Source organism: Periplaneta americana, chromosome 1, assembly GCF_040183065.1.
Source record: "Periplaneta americana isolate PAMFEO1 chromosome 1, P.americana_PAMFEO1_priV1, whole genome shotgun sequence".
NCBI lineage: Eukaryota > Metazoa > Arthropoda > Insecta > Blattodea > Blattidae > Periplaneta > Periplaneta americana.
The window spans coordinates 175213570-175236788 of NC_091117.1; the positions used below are offsets into that span (position 1 = coordinate 175213570).

Genomic DNA, 23219 nt, shown 5'->3' on the forward strand with positions numbered 1-23219 from the left:
AATGAAACTTTTTTTTTTTTGCGACTGGTCTGTAATTTGTTCACAACCAAGTAACCAATCACACAGTTCCCTGCTCAAGGTGTCATCAGATCTTATTCTTTTAAAGTGTTTGTCAGTGACAAATATTGTTACTTAACGGTATCTATTATTGAAATAGGATTGCATACTGTTTTAAGTAATCGTTAGTGAAAGAAAAGTTTTAATCAATAACACTGTAGGAAGTAAATTAATTTTGCACCGCTGATTAGCGATTTACCGTAAAGTAGTATTGGCAATGTTTGGTTTGGGTTTGAATTTTTAACTTTACTGCTTCAGTTCGCGGCGACCGGCGTCATTACGTATTATATTGGCGTTCTATTTCTCTTGTCCTGTTAACACACTTCGTCCACAATTCCGAATTTATAAGTTCAACACATTCTCGTATAGTTCTGCATACTCTGTCACTACGCGATGGAGTCACATTTCGTTTTCGAACTTCATGTTTTAAGCGCGCCCAAATAGGCCTAAGTTCAATAGCATTTAAATTACAGTGGTATGGGGGGCAACCGCAAACCCTCATGGCCGAAATCTCTTGCAATTTTGTCAATGACAAACTTTCTACTGACATTAGCTTCTTTTATAACTTCAAGCAATACATATATAGTGGGGAATGGATTACGTACTTCTAGTGTATCATGAAGCTAATAATATCATCCTTTCTTGTGGATCTATTTGGCAGCCTAAACTGTAGTTTGGAATGATAAGCAGCGTTATCCGTTACAATTATACATGGAGGGCTTGTTGGAAGATTTTTCATTAATTTGGTTGTAAACCAGTGCTCGAAAATTTCAGAATTCATTTCATCATGTGAATCTGCTTTGGAATCACCTGTATTTCTAGCTGAAAGGAACAAACAATTTGGAACCCAGCCGTCACTACTACCTGCGTGCAAAACCATAATTCGTTTCCCGCGAGATACAGGGGCACTGAAGACACATGAGCAACTCCCATCATCCCAACCTCTTTTGGGGACATCATGGGTGTCATACCATATCTCTTCCAAAAATATAATTTTATGGCCTGCCGATCTTTTAGAACGAAGTGTGTTCAAATATTTGTACCTCCACGTTACTATTCTCGATGACTCCATTATCACGCGTCTTTTGTTAAGAATTCGGAACCTGAATCATAACGTTTTCAATATTTCTCTCAGTCTTGTTCTTTATAGGGGAATTCACACGTGTGTTGAAGTTCTATGAATATTTCACTAACTGTTGCCGACTGTCCATTTTTTTTTAAATCATACACCGTTCGACGAATCAGATCGCAGGTGAAGTTATCAGCTTTTTCAAATTTCTGTTTTTTATTTTTACATTTTTTGGATGTTTTAGAACCTCTTTCTACAACTCTGCTTACGGCTTGCCTACTTAATCCAACAGCTTTTGCGGTCTCTGTAATCGGTCCCTTGCCCAATTTATTACTTTTGACGTAGGCATACACATTACAAATTATTTTCTGAGACTGTTTATACATTTGCTACCTGTAATTGTCTTACTTGTACTAGTTGAAGGAGCATACGCATTTACATTACTTTCAACTTCATCATCGCCTTCCCACGGCCTCCACGTCTTAAATATTAACACCAACTTACAACTTCCACTTGAAATGCTTTACTAAACTGAACGAAACATTTGTTATTAAAAATGGCAACCTTGGTTCTTACTCCACGTGGACTTGATATGTACACGTCAAAATTCAATCCTGGATTGCCATTGGCGGCAACAGTTTTTTGTAGAATATGATTGGAGCTGTGGGACTGAAAGAACCACAATCAGAAGCGACAATGACTTATAAATATCAAAGCCTCGCCGGTCGTTACTCAGGCTAGCGCGGCGGTGGTGTAGTGGTGTTTGTAATATAGGCCTAATAATGGATACATTTGTCATACGAGGAGTAAAGAGAAATTTGAGTGTCACAAAAATGATTGTGTTAGTTATGATCGGACTAGGCCCAGTGAATCCAGCCTACAAGAAATTTAAAGGTTTGCATAAGCTTCAAAGATTCGCGTTACTGACTGCACGAAACAATTTATTGCATATATCATGTACGTGTATGTTGTAAGGGGGGGGGGGATCCCTTTTTTAAATCGAGATAGCTCAGGAGAAAATATTGGGATGGCATACCGCCTCTGATTTTTTCTCACTTCCCTCACTGATCTTAATGTCGTCTATCACCTGATTTCTTCTGCCCCGAACTCTTCTCTCGTTCACCATTCCTTCCAGTGGATTCTAAAGAAGGCAGTTTGTTCTCAACCTGTGACACAGTTAATTCCTTTTCCACTTTCTCATCAGTTTCAGCATCATTCTCTCTTCATCCACTCTTTCCAACACAGCTTCGTTTCTTATTCTCTCTGTCCACTTCACACGCTCTATCCTTCTCCATATCCACATTTCAAATGCTTCTAGTCGCTTCTCTTCGCTTTGTTTACGTCCAGAATCTTTTACGTGAAAAGGTTCGTCATGCCATGTTTGCAGTTTTAAATGGGAAAGGTAAATGCAGTAGTTTCCCGCTACTTTCCGCACACCACTCTCTCTTTCGCATCTTAAAATATACCAGGGGGGCCCCAGCGTGGAGATGAGGAGAGTGGATTTGACTAAATAGGTCCTTCGGACTTCACCGAAATTCACCGCAAGGCTTAAATATCAGTTCTATCAGGGTTTTTGACCCGACCAGAGAGGACAGATACAATGGATATGCAAAAACACAGGGATTATGTATAAGTTTTTTTTAAAGTAGGGGTAATATTGATTGCTCATACGATCATACCTCTGTTAGACCTGTTTTCTTTACAATATCTAGCTTTACCTTAATATGTAATACATTGGAATCTTTGCAGCATCCACTGTCATAACTTCAACGTAAATCCTGTGTGTTCGCCATTCCTTTCTTATACAAGTAGCAACCTCTCTTCAAAGATGCAATCAGGAGCTCTGAGCTCATATTACGAAATATATGTTACATGTTATGTGATGGATTCATCTGACTGATTAATATTGTCGCATGTCTTTTCAGAAACACGCTTCCCTTCAGATAGCCCCAAACCAGGATTATTATCTGGCGATCTTGCAGGCCAATTTAAAAGAAATTACCTACCAACACGATCACAGAAAGTGTTACATAAAAATTCTTTTTCCAGGTTAAAGATGCAGGGAGGCACACCGTCCTGCATGAATTGGACATTTCAGTGTTTTGATCTCGTAAAACTAATAACGCACATCACGAAACATATTCACATAACGTTGTCCATTAACTGTAACAGTTTTTATTCTTGATTAGTTTATTTTACGACGCTTTATCAACTACTAGGTCCTTCAGCGTCGATGGGATTGGTGATAGCGATATGATATTTTGCGAGATGAGGCCGAGGATTCGCCATAGATTACCTGACATTTGCCTTGCGGTTGGGGAAAACCTCGGAAAAAACCAACCAGGTAATCAGTCCAAGCGGGAATCGAACCCATATCAGAGTGCAACTCCGGTTCTACATATTACGATGTTCACCGCGTAAACGCAGAGAGGCCTAATCATTTTTGCAAACCACAATTTGAGTAAAGGGATTTTTACATCATGATATTTCTTAAAAAAAACACCGTTTCGAGTTATAAATTATCAAGCAATTAATTTCTCATTAAAGTGCAATTTCTTTGAAATCTGGACAAAAGGGCGTCCGGACACTTGGATAAAGCTAATAAAAGTAACTTGTCCTGGTTAAATCCGGACGCTTGTTCACTCTATTGATAACATGCATTTATATCATTTTTTGCTTTACAAATCCTATTTTGCAATAACAAGAGTCCACAAAATTAAAAAACTTGCAGAAAAATAGCAATAAAAGTATAATTCTGAATTTTATATTTAAAGCAGTCCAATATGGAAGGTTAATATTGCACGAATTGCAGACACCCACGCATTCACAGTTTAGGAGAAAAATTGTATTATATCTCTCCTGTAAAATTTACTTTTTCGGGCTGATGTTTATACAACTATCAATTCAAACAGGTTCATTCGCTCCGCAATCTTAACATCATATTTCAAATCACAAGTAATTATTCCGTAATGCTGAAATAAAAAAAGGGATGGGGAACCTTATCAATACTTGGGGAACCTTACCAATAGCAGCTTCCTCAATTCAAATCTTATAAAATCTGAAATAAATTCAACACTATGGTTAAATAGTGACCAAGTAATTCTATATTTAAAGCAATGGATGGAAAAGTTAATTATCTTTTCATGTTCTAATCTTTTGTGATTTATTTTTCCAGGGCAAAGAGAGTCCTGCATATCAGACCATCCTGGCATCCAATTTGTCTGCCAGAGCAACCTAAACTGTGTTGATAATATCTGCAAGTAATGGACTAAATGTGAGTGTAACAATAATAACGCATATCTTTAATTTGTAATAAGAAAAGCAATAAAGGCAGAGAGAGAGAGAGAGAGAGAGATCTAGTTTAATTTTAATCTACCTTTGCCCCTAATTGACCTGAAAAGTCCGTATTCCTGATATATTTCTTTACAAAATGCATGGTAGGCCTATGTATAATTTCAAATATAAATTGTTACTGGGGTCGAGAAACATTCACAATCTTTCTGAGCAACACTCAACCTGACTGAAAGTTATTGGATAACCTCTTCTGTCCTTCGGTATCATATGAAGAGTCCACTGCAAGAATGATGGATGTCACTTTCTTGTCGAAAATGAACCAAGACTGTCTGTGCATAGCTTAAGACATATAGAATGTACATAGAATGTTATATGGCATTAACACTGATAGCCATTGTCCAGTAATGATCGGAAAATCACAGTTAAGCTTTGAGCGCTAAGCATTTCAAACTTTCAATTGCTTCTCCTGCAAAATGTATTCCAAATGACATCCATCATTCTTGAAGTGGACTCTTCATATATGATAGCTTAGAACTTTATTCACGTCATTCATTATGCGCTTATAGGATATAGGTCCGTGGCCTGAGGTACCTTATACTCTACTATCTGCACTTTTTGGTTATCATTCGAGTTTCTTATACAGGGACATCATTTTATTTTTATTTCAATTTTTATTGTACCTGAGTTTTTGAATGTACTTCACTCCCACCCCTTCTACTAGTAAACTTCCAACCGTTCACGACACAGAGCCGAGGGCGCATAAGCAGTACTGAGTTAGCGAGTACAGCACGTTCCAGAAATATGTTCGCGTTTTCCAGTGACGAAAGAGCTTTCAATATTGAATGACATTTTTGCACAGGTACTGTCGTCCGTTTATCTACGTCGTATCCCGGTTTCCCCCACCTGCTTCTGTTCGCCCCTCTGTAAAGTCTAGTAGCTGGGCTGTCTTAGATCTTTTCTGAAAAATTTCTGTTAGGAATTGGACGTCTACGTAATATTATACAACTGTTTAAAATAACTTAAATAAAAGGGCCTCGTTAAGTAATTAAATGTCACGTGACCCCCCCTTTCTACGACCCTGCAACAAAACCACTTGAACGGACAGTAGATAGCATTTCTGAGTAATTTTATCTTTCGGATCGGGCAGAAGTGAAGAATGGATTTACAGTACATAAGGTACTCTTTTATAGAGTAGGTACTGAATTATTTCAACATGAGTTACTAGAACGAAGGAGGAAACTGGTAATTGGAATTAGGTACAATAGTCTATAGTGTGATAATATGCACAAAAGAACTGAAGCCTGTATCGAAATGAATGGCCACTATTTTCAAAAATGTGTTTAAATATCCATATTATGATTATTTTTCAATTTAACTTCATTCTCTATATTGTGCGCTAATGTGCTGTAACAGTACAATATACATTGCATAAATAATACGTCCGAATGGATAGCTCAATTCGTGAGTAAAAACACTAAGTGTTAATGCATTACTGTATTTTGATTAAACAAAAACCTAATGAAAATTATCAAACTCAAAATTGCGATATTTCCTAGTTTACATAAATGGATGAACTACTTTTCTTCCCTCCTGTACCTAGTAAAGTGATTTGTATTTTACGCCAGTATCATCGAACTCCAGTCGTGGAAGGGGGAGCAAACGGTGTTTCCTGTTTCAATCGTTAATAGAAAAGTATAGCCAGGTTAATATTAAAAATGTTAGTAAAAATAAAATGATGTCCCTGTATTTTATTGTCACTAGATGCTTCCACTTGATTGAATTTATCATTCCGTTTAGTCAGCAGCAAGAGAAAAGCAAATATAATTGCCGATTTTTTATATGTGAAATGAAATAATATTAACTGTTGATACATCCTTACACATTACCTATTCACGTAATAATAACAGAAACATTGCTTGGGTTCTCATACAGGAGTACAACACTACTTTTTAAGAGGTATCATTGGCGATACCTTTGGTCACTAGCATGACTTTTCATAAATCACATTACTATAGTTTTATATAATAAGTAGAACAAAATGCTGTATAAACCTGATAGCTGTTATTTCATGCTCGCATCATTTTCATATAATAAAAATATTATTTACAATATAATAAGCTTCACTAAAAAGTGACACTGATATGAAGAAACAAAGTAGGGGTAGTTACGAGCAAGTGATAAGTGTCATACCTGCGCGGAATATTTCAGTGAAGTAGAAAACGTTTTGAATTCCCTAAATGCAGAAGATGCAGTCAGCATTGCCACAGCCCACGAATGTTTTGCTAAAAACGGCGTCCAAGAAAAGATTCAGTACATCCATAACCGTTTCTCCAAAATACCCGAAATTTTAAAGCAGTTCGAAGCTCGAAATAATTCCTTAGAACATTCACTTTCTCTGATAGACGAAATTACGGTAAGATTTTCAACAGTAATCTCACTAGACGTTTTGATTTATCTAGAGAAAATCAAAACTCGAGTGGGATTTAATTGACTATTACACGATTAGAAGAAAATATATAAAGATTAGAAGTAACGAAGTACTCCAATACAATAAAATATTAATTGACTTACGAAAATACAACTGTCTTCAAATGTATTATTGTACCATCTCAACATTACAAATATTACGCTAGATGCATGCTAGATGACAGTAGTGTCATTATACAGACACTGTAATGATTACTATTCAATAAATCTTAATATTAAACAATCTCTTATACGTGACTATCCATAATATCATATAGCAGAAGTTCTTTTTATCCTCTCAGAGCAGAAGCTATAACATAACCTAACTAATATACACAAGTGTTAGAAAAGTTTTAATTAACGACGATGACGTAAAAAATAAACATGAATAATTTTAAAAGGAATAATTATTTAATGTACAATTTCCAAATTTGAATGTGGTTGGTGGTTCAATTGATGTTATATTGGACGTGTGCATAATAGAAGTGGAACTCGTTGATTTAGGCCTACATGGTGTATTCAACTTATTCAGGATTTCCGAATGGTGCTCTTCATTTATTTGTAAATCGGATTTCAGAAGATGTATAGGTATGGTCAGTGATTTTTATTAATTCTTGTTCTTGAATGCCAATGAGAGTCATATTTGAAACTGTTGTGCATCGACTGGAGTGGTTTGTAATTTTATATATATATATATATATATATATATATATATATATATATATATATATATATTTGACGTCCAGACCAGCGCAGTTTCAAATGTTGGCAAACAAAGAAACAAATGTTAGGGACGCGATAAAATTAAACAAATGCTAGGGACGCGATAAAATTGTGCGATAAGCAGCCATGATTGGTTGAAATACGTCCTTTCGTACCGTTTTATTGGTCAAAAGTAGTATAACGTAGTAAGAGTGTAATAGTCTTCAGAAACACATGGGGTTGCAAAAATTGTGTCCGACAAACTCAGTCAGGTAGGGGAGTTAGGCCTAAAATGACATACTTGGGTAAAATGACGTACTATGTTTTTGTGAAAACACTGTAAGCTGAGTTTGAATTTACAGCTCTATAGTGCACAGAAGCTGGAAACAGTGGTTACATCCAAGTTTTAGCAAGCGAAGGCGCTTTTTGGTGAAGCAGGTGCAACTAAAGGAAAAAAGTGCAAGACGATATAATATTGTTAGGTATGTTATGTATTCTTTTGTCCTTTTAAGCTTCAGATATTAGTGAAATAATGTTCATGACTGAAAACATGAATATTTCCCTCTACAAAAAGCATTACAATATCCAAATTCATAAAGAGGTTAGGTCACATTAACACTACTTCTTATTCTTCTTCATTCCGGGTAAAATGACATACCATCTACTTGGCTAAAATGACATACTATGTCATTTTACCCAAGTGCATGTTTATGACTTGAAATGAGAAGCCATATATTATGGGCGATAGCGATTTGCAAAATTGGGGTCAAATTTGTTTCCAATGGCTGATTAGTGATTACTTCTGTGAAATTATGTAATATATAGTGGCATCTCTCTCATTGCTCGACTGAATTTTTCGTAAAGCTAACTGATTTTAAAATAGGTGACATGGGGATTTCTTTAAAATATATAAAACCATAAAGTTTCTAAAATAAATATATTTTCAATATGTATATGCACTGAATTTTGTTACTCTGATTTATCCTCTTATGAATGAGCTAGGCTTGGCGAGTCTGAAGTTTACTTGCACCTACTTCACCAAAAAGCGCTTCTGTGGAAAATATTGTGAGATGAGTTTAGATTTACAGCTCTGTAGTGCACAGAAGTCGGCAACAGTGATTACATGTCATGTTAGCCTTCCCTCGTCACTGCACCCACCGACTCCAGCCACTTGATGTCTCTTTCTTCGGGCCTTTGAAAACATATGATCAGGCCGTTACAAAGTGGCTGAGGAACCATCCTGGAGGGGTGATTACACAGTTTCAAATTGAGGACTTATTTTCTGAAGTCTATGGAAAAGCTGAAACCATCACCAATGCATTGGGTGGATTTTCTTCAACAGGAATTTGTCCACTCAATTCGGACATATTTCCTGATCACTTATTTAGGCCTGCAGTGCCCACAGACAGACCTCTAACGAATGCAGTCCCTACAGACGGGCCAAAGGGTGCAACACAGAAGAGTAGTTCAACAACAAGAAATGCAAAAGAACATATGATAGAGCCATCACCAACAACTGCTCCAGCAGCGGAAACGTCACAAACGAGGTCTTCAGCTCATGTGACACAGCAAGAGATCTCCCCGATTCCCTCTGGCATGAGATCTGTGGCGAGAAGAAAGAGAACACATGAAGGGTCCCAAATCGAGCATCTCTTTTATTAACAATTAAAATTAAAGGAAGCTGAAAGAAAAGCTGTAGAAAAAATGTGTTCAGCAAACAGATGAAAAACACAGCTTCAGTTTAATCTAAGCAATGGGGACCAAGATGAAGAGAGTGACTTCGATGGTGATGTTGAGAACAATGCACCTTGTCTGTACTGCAATGAATTTTACAGCCAATATAAACCAGAAGAAACATGGCTACAGTGCAAGAAATGTTTCTCATGGGCACACAATGAATGTGCAAGTGTATCTAAGAGAACAATTTTTTTTTTAACTATGTAAAAATTTACTTAAGTGTGTCACTTTACCCTAGTAACTTGGGTAAAATGACATAGTTTGTCTATTTTCAAACATACCTTTCAGTTAAATATTGTCAGTATTTTCCACTTTCTGTTGATCTTCATATATGTGTTAATGTTGTAGTATCAGTTATATGTAATTGACCACAACAAATTTGGTAAGAATACATTTTTTTTCAAGATTTCCTTAAGGTATGTCATTTTAGGCCTAGGTCCCCTATTACAGAAAAATTCCGGTTACAAAACACTGTGTCAAATTTCTAAAAACCTTTCTGACAAGAAACAGATATTGAAGAGGAATTCACCCGAGAACTGTGGCGCTTTTCACAAACACCTGTGACGTCATGCGAAGTCGAAAGAACATTTTCACTGTACAAATCATTCTTCAATGACGGACGTAGGAGCTTCACACAGGAAAATCTCGGGATGACCTTCCTTGTATACTGCAACAGTCTTCAATAAAGTAAAAGTTCTACGAAACAAATAATTTATCATCATATTTCCGTGTATTCGTTTTTACTTATTTTGGTGCTTATTTTGACCATTTTTCGTGTTTATTTGCTTGCTTATTTTACTGTTTGATTGTGCTTAGAAATCCGGGCTTTAATAATAATATAGGCCTACTGTATTATTATTATTATTGTTATTATTATTATTATTATTATTATTATTATTATTATTATTATTTTGTATATTTGGGGCTAAGAGGGATGAAGTTACAGGAGAATGGAGAAAGTTACGCAACGCAGAACTGCACGCATTGGATTCTTCACCTGACATAATTAGGAACATTAAATCCAGACGTTTGAGATGGACAGGACATGTAGCATGTATGGGCGAATCCAGAAATGCATATAGAGTGTTAGTTGGGAGGCCGGAGGGAAAAAGACCTTTGGGGAGGCCGAGACATAGATGGGAGGATAATATTAAAATGGATTTGAGGGAGGTGGGATATGATGGTAGGGACTGGATTAATCTTGCACAGGATGGGGACCGATGACGGGCTTATGTGAGGGCAGCAATGAACCTCCGGGTTCTTTAAAAGCCATTTGTAAGTTAGTATTATTTTGTAACTTGACTCAAACTATAGAAATTACTCTATATCTTATTACTCGCTACGCGGTGTTAGTTCTTAGGCGGATCAATGGGAATTTCAAGATTCACCTCTTACGTCACACACAGCAAATGAAACTTTTTTTTTTTTTTTGCGACTGGTCTGTAATTTGGTCACAACCAAGTAACCAATCACACAGTTCCCTGCTCAAGGTCCGGCACGGAGTCGTCATTATGTGTGACAAAAAAACTCCCATGCTAACACTTCATCAAGGTAAATCTTTAAGCTTAAGTAGTAATACTGGCAGTCAGGTTTCCTGCAGTCATCAGAGATACAAGAAAAGCGGAGAAGTTCAAACGACTAAGAAGTAAGTCACATTTGTTTATTTCATACTCTTCTTTCATATAATTTGTTTTCTCTTCTTCCTGCTCCATCATTCTGCTTACTTTTCTTTACTTATATCTTCGTCTCTTCTTCATAATTCTTTCCGTTTCTTCTTAACCTGTTTTACTTCATATTCCTTATGTTCGTTCTCTTTTACACTACTTTTTACTGTTCGCTTTTCTGCTTTACACGTTTTGCTTTTAGCCTGTTCTTCGTTTTATCATTATTTGGTTTATTTCGCATTAAGAAACTGAATTATTATTATTATTATTATTATTATTGTTGTTGTTGTTGTTATTATTATTATTATTATTATTATTATTATTATTATTATTATTATTAAAACGGTGAAAGGTAAAGGTATTCCCGTAACATGCCATGAAGGCACTTGGGGGGGCCATGGGGTTAGAGCCCCATGCTTTCCATGACCTGGGCACTAGAATGAGGTGATGTGGTCGGCACCACGCTCTGGCCACCTTTTACCCCCGGGAGGCCCCGGTACTCAATTTTATAGGAGGCTGAGTGAACCTCGGGGAAAGTTTGGCAACGAGAAAAAATCCTGTCACCACCTGGGATCGAACCCCGGCCCTTCCGGTCCGTAGCCAGCTGCTCTACCAACTGAGCTACCGGGCCGCCCCATTATTATTATTATTATTATTATTATTATTATTATTATTATTATTATTATTATTATTTCTAGCGTCATCATAACCAGAGATAAAAAGTTAGTACCAAAACTGTTAAGTTGTGTGAGCTTGGACTATATTTCTACCGAATGAAAAGTAATAGAGCGTCTCTCAATGTCAGCGAACCAGAACGACAAACATGTAGTACAGTCGGGTGGTAACCAAACATGTGCTCCAATCGTCCATAGCCTTAGAACCAGAAAATAATAAACGAATAATATAAAAAACAATAATTTGTAATTATAAATTCAGTAACACCCCAATTCAAATAATTTACCCATACATAAAACAATGTCATACAAAGTATATAATTATGATTCTAGCCTCATTATAACAAATGAGGCGTTCAGAAGTCAACATGATTAACTCAACTTTTGGTTATTTCAGAGTTTCTAAGTTGCCGGTGTATTAAATTGACCATATTTTCGGTGGTCAATGTGATTACCTCCATAGTTCAATAAAAAGCCAACAGAATGCAGTATTCTTCTCGACTACATCACAGAATTAATTATGTGTGTTTAACTTTAACCTTGAATATCTCAAATCTTTGGAAAAGTAGTTAATCATGTTGACTCCTGAATGCCTCAAATAACAATGAACATTTTCATTTTATCAAAAGAGATACTCCTTTTATGTTCAGAAAAAAAAACAATATTTGTACTCTGAAAATATTCGTTCTACGTCACAAGATGTTACTGGAGAAAAACTGAAATATGATCAGGTGAACAACTACTTTGTATCTACTACTTTGTATCTTTGTATCTACTACTGTATCTCGTATGTGACCTATAATATTAAACCCATAATTGTTTTCAAGAAAATGTTTAATTTCTGTTGTAATGGTAGCTAGGAAGTTCGTATCGTAATTCCGATGTTGAACTTGGGCTGTAACGCAACCGAATGCATAGCAGCACGTGACGTCAACATTTAACGAAGAATAATCCGGGGAAAAATAAACGTGTTACACACTCCTTTTTGCATAATTATTGAATAACAGACGAGTTTACCTTTTGGAATCATGCATAACATTAATATTATCTACGTAAATAATACAATAATAACAGAATAGTTCACTTTGTTCAGAATCTAAAATATTAATATAAATGAACAATATTTTTCAAACTATTCAGGACTCTACTCAGCTCCACAGAATGCTACTATGTCTTGTTTATGTGAACATATTATATATCGTCTATAGCGGCCTGTAGCACGACGCTGCGCAGGTGTCATCTACTGTATACTCCTTGCTATAGGATTACTCAACTGAAATCTATTGTTTTGGTACGAACTTCCTACCTATGAAAAAGACTATCATTATGCATTAATATACCTCTCAAGCAATTTACCTGCTATTATTTCACAGCAAAAACACGTCAGTTTTCTTTATTTAAATAAATACAGTACTTACAATAGAACTTAGGTTCATTATAAAATTACTTCTATCATTTTATTCAAATTGTCAAATTTTTTAATTACCTTTCACGCAATGCTCTTCCTTCTATATTTCAATTCCTATTTATTCTCCTATTTCAAAATGCATAAAATAAAAATTCTGTGAACTCTTGAAGCTGATTCTGATTTAATACAAGTTATATAAATTTCCACATGCGTAACGTATGTTACATGTAACGAATTTAATTCCTAAATTCTGAATATTTTCTTCTACATTGAATTTTGAAATTAACTTTTTAACTTAGCATCGTACCTACTTTGATAATTTCCTTTATTCAATATTCTCAAGGCATAACACCATAATTTTTAACATATTATATGACTCTGGCAATTAGACAATTTCAATTCAAACAAACCTTAGTAAATTTATATTCTAGTTTAATACCTCCTAACCTCATAATTTTTATTAATATTCTTCCCAGATTGAAGACCAAGATCAACTACGTTTGTAACGTTCAACTCCATTTTATCAACCTAACATTAGAAGATCACTTTTCATAACAGGAAACATTTCATTCGATGCGACATCGTTACTATCAACATTAATGGTTTCAACAAAAGCTTCAACGCGTATACAACTTAACATTTGAATCGGTTATTGTTGAAAGGAACTAAGTCCACTTTTTAAAGTTAAACATATTTTTAAACATATTAAACATATTTTTATGTGTACAATATATGTTGGTTTAATCTTCGATAGATTATCCACAAAACAGTATTTTTCGATTATCTCAAAACTTTAAAAAGTAGACTTAGTTCCTTTCAACAATAACCGATTCATTTGTATTTTTAACATAGACACATCAATAGATCATCAATCTGAATGATATTTTATCATATCTATAGTAAAAGGTATAAGATAAGACAGTCAAATCTGTGTGTAAGGAAGTTGTGTGAGAGAAAAAACAGCCAAATTTGTAAGCAAGTCTTCACACATACAGTAACACATTATATATTTCCCAAATTTTACAATGTTAATATTCTTAAATTATGAAAACTTGTACTTTTATATTAATTATGGTCATTAGGTTAAGGTTTTAATTATTTACAAAAGGGGCACATGGTATATAAAATAAGAGATTATTATATTGCATTCCAATCATGTATATGATGATGTCGTTTGGTAGGACGAAAATGTTAATACTTAAAATAAATATGTAATATAAAGGTTCACACCTATATACAGGATGTTAATAATTAATAATAATAATTTATTTATTTATTTAATCTGACAGGATTAAGGCCATAAGGCTTTCTCTTCCATCCTACCAGAAAGCACATATAAATACAAAAAAGAAATACAAACACTGATGAAAATAATACAAATTAAGTTAAAGCCCTATAGAGGGTCAACAGGGTGAAAAGAACACTACAGAGCTCTCATCGAGCTAATACAAGAAAAAAGAAAGAAAACGGAGATAGCAATGATGATAGTGATAACTGATAATAATAATAATAATAATAATAATAATAATAAATACATTACATATTAATTGTCAATTTTACAACAGCATAGTTACAATATTTACTATATGTCATGGGTTAAGGCGAAGTTGCGCAACCTGACAGGTGTTCAACAAGCAATTCCATGAACTAGAATGTGATTTTTTAATTTAAATGACATGGTTAGGGAGAGAATTCCAGAGGCGTGAAATAGATATGCTGAAAGATGATGAGTAGAAGGATGTTCTGTGCAGAGGAATAGAGAGAAGATACATGTTCCGGGTTGGAGGTAGTGAAAGGTAAACAAAACGAGATGCTAGGTAAGAGGGTGTGGAGGTGTGGATGATTTTAAATAGTAATAAGAGAGAGCTGAAGAATCTTCTTTCTTTAAGTGGACTTCAAGACAACAATTCTAGTGACGGTGTTACATGATCGAATTTTCTAATGTTACAAACGAAACAAACGCAGATATTGTGAACACGCTGTAGTCTATGGGCAAGATCAGTATTTAGATTCGTGAAAGAGAATCGCAATAATCGAAGTGGGGCATCATTAAAGTTTGTATCAGGTTCTTTTTAAGGCTGAGAGGTAAAACGTTGGTTAAGTGTCTGAGGGAATGAATTATGGAAAAAGTTTTCTTACATATGTAGGTCACTTGACTTTAAAAATTTAAATTTGAATCTAAATATATCCCTAAATTTTTTACTGTCTTACTATATGTAATTGTAGTATTATTTATTTTTGTATTTGATACAATGGCTAGATCTATTTTGTTTAATGCTCGTTGGTGGAACATTATTATAACTTGTGTGTTAAGTCATTGACTGAAAATATCAAATCGTTTATTGTATATCAAAGACTTATCTGATAAAATTTCTTCAAAATGAATTGCAAAATGATTCTTCTTACTAAAATAATCTAAAATTTATTTAAAACTGTGTTCCTGTCAAACACCTGTACCAATGACAAATTATTTTATTTATATTCTAAATATTTGCATCTCTCAAACTTAGTACAGACGTTTCCCACTATATTGTTTACTATACTAGGTTTTTATTTCACAGATGGAACGCATTTTTGTCATATTGCTAGCAAGTTGCCTCATTGTCAAGGTTACGGCTCAGCAGCCAGAAAACACTCCGGACCTCAGATTCTGTTCGGGTGTGAGGTGCATAAATATCTCCGAAAAAGATTGCCCTGCGACATTCACTCCTGCGCAACCGGAAAAAGACATATGCTGCAACAGCTGTGTCGTCATGAGGAGTAAGTGGCATGCAAATAACCTATCCTTGCATGTACCTTTATACAGAGAGAGTAATGCGATCCTCAACAGTTCATTCGCTGAAAGTTAACTATAAGAAAATGCATTTAGTAGAATTCTACAAACATCTTGATTCACCTCGCTTTTCAGAGATCCGTAATTTGCGGCCAGTACCACATCTATATATATCATTCGAACTGGTAATGGAAATTACTGCAAAACGGCTAAACGGATTTTAGTAAATGACCTCTCATTTTGAAGCTTGGAACCCAACATTTTTCAGAAAAATAGTAGTTTTCAGTGAAATGTCAATTCTCCTACATCATTTTCCCATTTTCCAAAATTCATCTCTCGTCAGTTTTGAGAAATAATAGCTTTTCAGAATAAAACAAAACACACACTACAGTAAACAATATTACGCGAAGGCCATGATCTACAAGATTGCTGATTTATTTAGAGCTCAAATTTAATTGGTTATTAAAAACTTCACGACTTATTAAAATTATTTACAGGTCAGATTCTGTGGTGTGTAATTTTCTGAGTACAGCAGTATATTTGATATTAAAAACTAAAAAACTTGAGGTGGTTTGATGAAATTATTATTACCATTAGAAATGAAATATTATTATACAGGGACATCATTTTATTTTTACTTCAATTTTTATTGTACCTGAGTTTTTGAATGTACTTCACTCCCACCCCTTCTACTAATGAAGTTCAACCGTCTTCCACACTGATCCAAGTCATAGTAGCCTTACCGTCACAGTACGTTCCAAAAATATGTTCTCGTTTTCCAATGACGAAAGAGCTTTCAATATTGCATCATTTTCGCAAAGGCAATGTCGTCCATTTGCCTACGTCGCATTCCGGTTTTGCCCATCAGCTTCTATTCGCCTCTCGGTAAAGGCTAGTGGCTGGGCTGTCTTAGCTCTTTTCTGAGAACATTAATTTCTGTTAGGAATTGGACATATACGTAATATTATACCCATACAACTGTTTAAAATAACTTAAATAAAAGGGCCTCGTTAAGTAATTAACTCTCACGTGATTTCCCTCCTTTCTACGATCCTGCGACGTAATCACTTGGACGGACAGTAGATAGCATGAGTAATTTTATCTTTTCGGATCGAGCAGAAGTGAAGATTGAATTTACAGTATGTAAGGTACTCTTTTACAGAGTAGGTACAGAATTATTTCAACATGAGTTACTAGTACGAAGGACGAAACTGGTAATTGGAATTACATACATTAATTGAAATGAACTGCCACCATTTTGAAAAATGTGTTTAAATATCCATATTATGATTATTTTTCAATTTAACTTCATTCTCTATAGTGTACGCTAATGTGCTGTAGACAGTATAATATACACTGCATAATGAATACGTCCGTATGGACAGCTCAGTTCGTGAGTAAAGACACTCATTGTTAATACTGTGCTGTATTCTGATTAAACAAAAACCTAATGAAAATTATCAAACTCAAAAGCTTGATATTTCATAGTTTACGTAAATGGATGAATTACTTTTCTTCCCTCCTATACCTAGTAAAGTCATTTGTTTGCATATTACTCCAACGAACTCCAGTCATGGAAGGGGTTAGCAACCGTTGATTCAAAGGTATAGGCAGGTTAATATCAGAAATGTTAGTAAAAATAAAATGATGTCCCTGTAGTTAATCCCATGATGTGACTATTTTTCATTAATTATACATAGACTATTAACGCTATATTGGTGATACGAAAGTGAAACGTTTTGGGGTTATATAAGTAGATGTAGAGAATATCTTACATTAAATCTTAATTTCTATAATTTACTGAGTGGCGGCTATATAGTTTACACAGTATATGTTACTGAAAACTATAAAATTTACCTAAGATAATAATATTGTTATTAAAAATAAATTGTTATAGTTATTAATCAAGTGGGATTGGTTCATTTTCATATATTTAATGGCGGTGTGGTGTAGATATTTTATATGCGTGATTCTCTTCAGTATTGGCTCGAGAGAAAGCAAAAATTAGAGTTTATAAGGAAATACCAAAAGGCATTACTTACTGATCAAATAAAATGCCTACAAGATTTTGTGGTTTTCCGATCATTTCAGCAAGATCTCTTAGTAGGATAAAATGATTTTACCCTCTACATTTCAAGGTAGTTCATGAAACATGCAGCAGCTATACCAAGATGCTACTGTATATTGTCTGTTGTTCGAAAGCATAGCAAACCTGACTTTTTTTTTTAACTTTCACCTACAATCCACTATGACCTGAAATAGCTATTGCTTTACTCCCACATGAAAAACCCACTGATCGTCCTGACATTGTTACTTGCATTTTCGCGTTGAAACTCAAAAACTGAGGGTGGATAGGTTCAAGAAAAAGCATTTGGCATTAAAAAAAACATTCAGAGGGAGTATTTTTCATTATTATGGAAGCAAATAACTTTCAAAATGTCTGGAATTCTTCATTGAAAATAAATATGAAAAAAAAAATTTGAACGTCTAATGAACTTAGTTTGCAGCATTTGCTGCACAAGCCACTAGTTATCTATATTCGGAAGCACATACGCTTACGAACAGTTTTCCCTATTATGAAACAAAGTAAGTGAAAACTAAAAGCCAGTACAACCGACAGTTGAAAACAAGCAGTGAAGTTCCTGTTGCAGCCCATTAATTGATTACCTGATCGAGATATTAAAATAAGATCATCTGCATATAAGAGTGCAGGTATGGAGATCCCGTCTAAATTTGGAGTTTCAGATTCGATTTTATCAACCATCTCTGATGTCATCTTCGAATATACATATTAAAAAGTCGACGCAACTCAACTGATAAGTGATAACATTCAAGGCCCAACAAAACGGGAAGTCATATGCAAGTAAAACAGGATAAAAATACCAACTTTTGTTAGTTTAGAGCATCGTTTCTCAAACTATGGTCCGCGGACCACCTGTGGTCCTCGAGGTCTGCCCTTGTGGTCCTTCAAAAAATACAGAAGAAAAATAAAATTCAAACGAATTGTGCATCATACTATAGCTGAAAATCTCATAGTCTGGAAATGACACATGGCAATCAATCACCTTTCACTTGTTCTCTCAGTACTGACATTTAATGAAATTTATTACTCTACCTGTCTACTGACTTACCACTCTACTCTCAACAACAAAAGAGGGATTTAAAGCACTATGAACGTTATGTTTCTCGCCATCTTTTCCCTACACATCTGGCGCCTGTAACCCAGCCAGGGACCACCCGAATTCATAACAGAGGACCAAAGTACCGAACCTTTTCATGTATTTATGACCTTCTTAATAGTTTTGCCGACACCCAGTCTGCACATTGAAATGGTCACGTACTGTACGTTGTACACCAATAATACAACTCTGAGGTCACAATTTGAAACTTATTTTCCAAGTAAACATGACGAATTTTTATGGGTTCGTGATCCCTTTCATTTCAATATTGAAAATAACAAACTTTCACTGAATGAAAGAGACAGTGGCGTAGCGTCAATGTAAGCTAAAAAGCTTAGCTTCCCCAGTTAATAATAATTTCTTAATAAACCTGCAGTTTATGGAGAAAATTATTTATTAATTTTAATAGAATTTATATTTACGCGTTAAATATTGTGATGCGGCAGCTCAGGATGATTTGTGATGCGGCAGTAAACAAGAAGCCTGCACACACCAGCTTCCAAACAGACAGGTTTCTTCTGTGTAATCCACCCCGCAGATTTTCCATCCCTTTCTAACTAAACTACCCTAGTCGCAAGGATCGCAAGAAGCTAGCTTTAACATTTAAAATAAGTAGTTTCCGAGTTATCCCTTTTCGTCAGTTGTGTTCAGTTGAAGTGTTAGTGTGCATTGTGGCAGATATAATAAATAATGTTCGAAATAACAGTTCCTGACGCTAATTTACTTGAATTTTTTTAGGACAATTGTATTATCAAGACTGACTTACGAACAAAAGTGTGATTTAAAAAACAAATGACCGACACCCTTGCTGTCAATGAAGGACACAACCAAAAGACAGACGCATACTTACGTACTGTATCTATTGACCGTTAATATTGTGATTTCTCTAAGTATGACAGGGAGTGAGCTAATCTTATACGTATACGTGTCAATTTGTTAAGAGATATGTGTAAACCGTGAAATCATATTTTACTACATATCATTTGAGGTCATGCCTTATTGGTATAACTTACGATATTCCAACCAATCTTCGACTGCTGACTTGACATTGACTACTATTTATTTAAAGGCTGTATTTTTGTAATACGTTTTCTCATATTGCATGAAAGACAACTTGAGTTAGCTTCCCCTGCTCAAAATTTCATGCTACGCCACAGAAAAGAGAACAGATAATTGAACTTTCGAATGACACCGGACTTAAAATGAAATTCGACGCTGACGGTATGGTTAATTTCTGGACCTCACCCATAAGTGAAAAGAGAATATAGTGAACTGTACAATGGTGCTTTAGAGATTATAATTCAGTTTGATTCTACGTATCTGTGTGAGAAAGGGTTTTCATCACTAACTCTAACAAAAACAAAGTAGGCTACCGAAATCTACTTGATGTATGTGACGATCTCCGACTTAAGCTTGCCAGCATACATCCAAGTATAGAACAACTATGTAAGAATCTGCAGGCTCCTCCATCTCATTAATGTGAGTACCAACATTTATTTATTTTTTTAGTTAATTAGTTAAAGATTATCTAAACGCTAATATCTTGAATTATTAAAAAAACGAAAATGAATTTTCTTCTATTAACATTAACTTAATTAGTTAATACTAATACAGGGACATCATTTTATTTTTACTTCAATTTTTATTGTACCTGAGTTTTTTAATGTACTTCACTCCCACCCCTTCTACTAATGAACTTCCAACTGTCCTCCAGACAGAATCAAGGCCGCATATAGTAAACAGCACTGAGTTAGTGAGTATAGTACGTTCCAGAAATATGTTCGCGTTTTCCAGTGACGAAAGACATATCAATATTGAATCATATTTTCGCACAGGTACTGTCCGTTTGTCTACGTCGCATCCCGATTTCACCCACCTGCTTCTGCTCGCCTCTCTGTAAGAGCTGGGCTGTCTTAGCTCTTTCCTGAAAACATTAATTTCTGTTAGGAATTGGACGTTTGCGTAATATTATACAACTGTTTAAAATAACTTAAATACAAGGGCTCGTTAAGTAATTAACTGTCACGTGATTTCCTCACGTAAGATACTCTTTTATAGAGTAGGTACAGAATTATTTCAACTTGAGTTACTAGTTACGAAGGACGAAACTGGCAATTGGAATTAGATGCAATAGTCTATAGTGCGATAATATGCACAAAAGAACTGAAGCCTGTATCGAAATGAACGACCACCATTTTCAAAAATGTGTTTAAATATCCATATTATGATATTTTTCAATTTAACTTCATTCTCTAAATTATACGCTAATGTTCTGTAGACAGTATAATATATACTGCATAATGAATACGTTCGCATGGATAACTCAGTTCGTGAGTAAATACACGTAACTTATTCTTAATACAGTACTGTATTTTGATTAAACAAAACCCTAATGAAAATTATCGAACTCAAAATCGCGATATTTCATAGTTTACGTAAATGGACAAATTATTTTTCTTCCCTCCTATACCTAGTAAAGTGATTGTGTTTTATGCCAGTATCATCGAACTACAGTCGTGGAAGTTATAGTCAGGTTAATATTAAAAATGTTAGTAAAAATAAAATGATGTCCCTGTATAAAATTAATTGAATTAAATTAATTTTAATTAATTGATTCTATTTTATAATATAAGTATACTGGAATTAAAATATGCTACAAAAATGAAAAATTTACTTTCGAAGGGAACAAGAGTAAGGTGGTCCGCGGAACTGTTCTGACTTAAAAAAGTGGTCCCCACTTCAGAAAAGTTTGAGAAATGCTGGTTTAGAGAAAGCCCTAGTATCCGAGGCTACCCTATGTCCGGGGCTACCCACCGTTTAAATGAAGGGTCCAGAGCCATAGTGGGCCAAGCGCCATTTATTAGAAACGGAGAAAGCAAGGGTTAAAGTTAAGTGAATACCATAGTTTAATGAAGATTGACATATCATTTAGTTTTAATGTGTATACTTTATATTACTTGCTATATGTTTCCATTGAATTATGGTAATAACTTCATTTTAACCCTTGTTTTCTATGGTTTTAGTAAATGGCGCTTGGCCCACTATGGTTCTGAATCCTTCAAATATACAGACCTATACATACTTAGGCTATTACAGTGAAATGAACAAAGGGTTACATGTGGATTGAAGGTGTCTATATTCATGATAGTCTGTTCTTTTTGTATACGTACAGTAGTGTGGAGGAATTAAAACGGAGCATGATTTCTCTCTGTATTTATTAAGTTTACGTAATATAGCGATTACTTGGAGAGACAGTTTTATACCAGTCAGATAAAGCCATTTAAGAATTTCTTTTTGTATTAATTAATATGACATAGAACATTTTGCATAATAGAGGAGCTCCTAATACAGAAAACAGTTGACATGTAAGTTTTTCATTTCTTGTCTCAACAGGAAAAGGTGAATCCTGTGGCAATCTTAGATTTCTCTTCGACGTCGAGTGCGAGAAGCCATATACATGCAAGAACGAAGTATGTTCCCAGTGAGTTGGTATGATACAAATTGTACGAAGAAATGTAGTTAATAAAGAGAAATAATAAAATAAATACAAATTCTGTTTCAGAAGAATGTTTGCTTCTGTATGTATTTAGCAACTAATTCAGGCTAAGCTGACTAGGAAACATATCTGTTGTTGAAATCATGACTTCAGTATGTAATTCACTTTTCAGTTTTGACTGCTTTGTTAATGAAGTGTGATTCTTGGAATTAAGAGATTCACTCCTTACGTCACCTGCAGCAGCCTTAGTTATTCCCTCATTTCTCTAATCACAGTTCCGTACAGGCATTCATTCAGTTCTCCTCCAGTACCACAACTCTACCTTCTACCACCCAACCTCGTTCTGCATCAAGGTAAGTTAAGGGGTTAGATACAGCTTACAGCAGTAAAATTTTGGAAATATTCAACATTTTTTATCTCCATTACTGCTTCTTGTCCAATAATGGAAATTAGTATGTGTAAAACACTATCCTTCTGCTATATGAAAAAATATTTTTACGATTTATAAAAAATTATTGACTTTTTTTTTTTTTTTTTTCAAAATTCAGTTCACTGTGCAGTGATGAAGGGCTTCCCACATAACTCTATCAAACATTCTGTCATGAAATTTTTTGTGTGTATTTATGCGTGTCAAATATACAATATGATGCAAGATAATTTCTATATCTTTTATAGATTGTCTGATAAAAAATAAATTAAT

At 34.7% G+C, this 23219-nt stretch overlaps 1 long non-coding RNA gene across 1 annotated transcript; it reads left to right on the top strand.

The window, feature by feature from the left end:
* Nucleotides 1-10821: 10821 nt before the first annotated feature.
* Nucleotides 10822-22590, top strand: LOC138704447 (uncharacterized). The gene is made up of 3 exons (XR_011333349.1): nucleotides 10822-10970; nucleotides 15633-15831; nucleotides 22417-22590. It is a non-coding gene; the product is annotated as an uncharacterized lncRNA (long non-coding RNA).
* The last annotated feature ends 629 nt before the right edge of the window (nucleotides 22591-23219 follow it).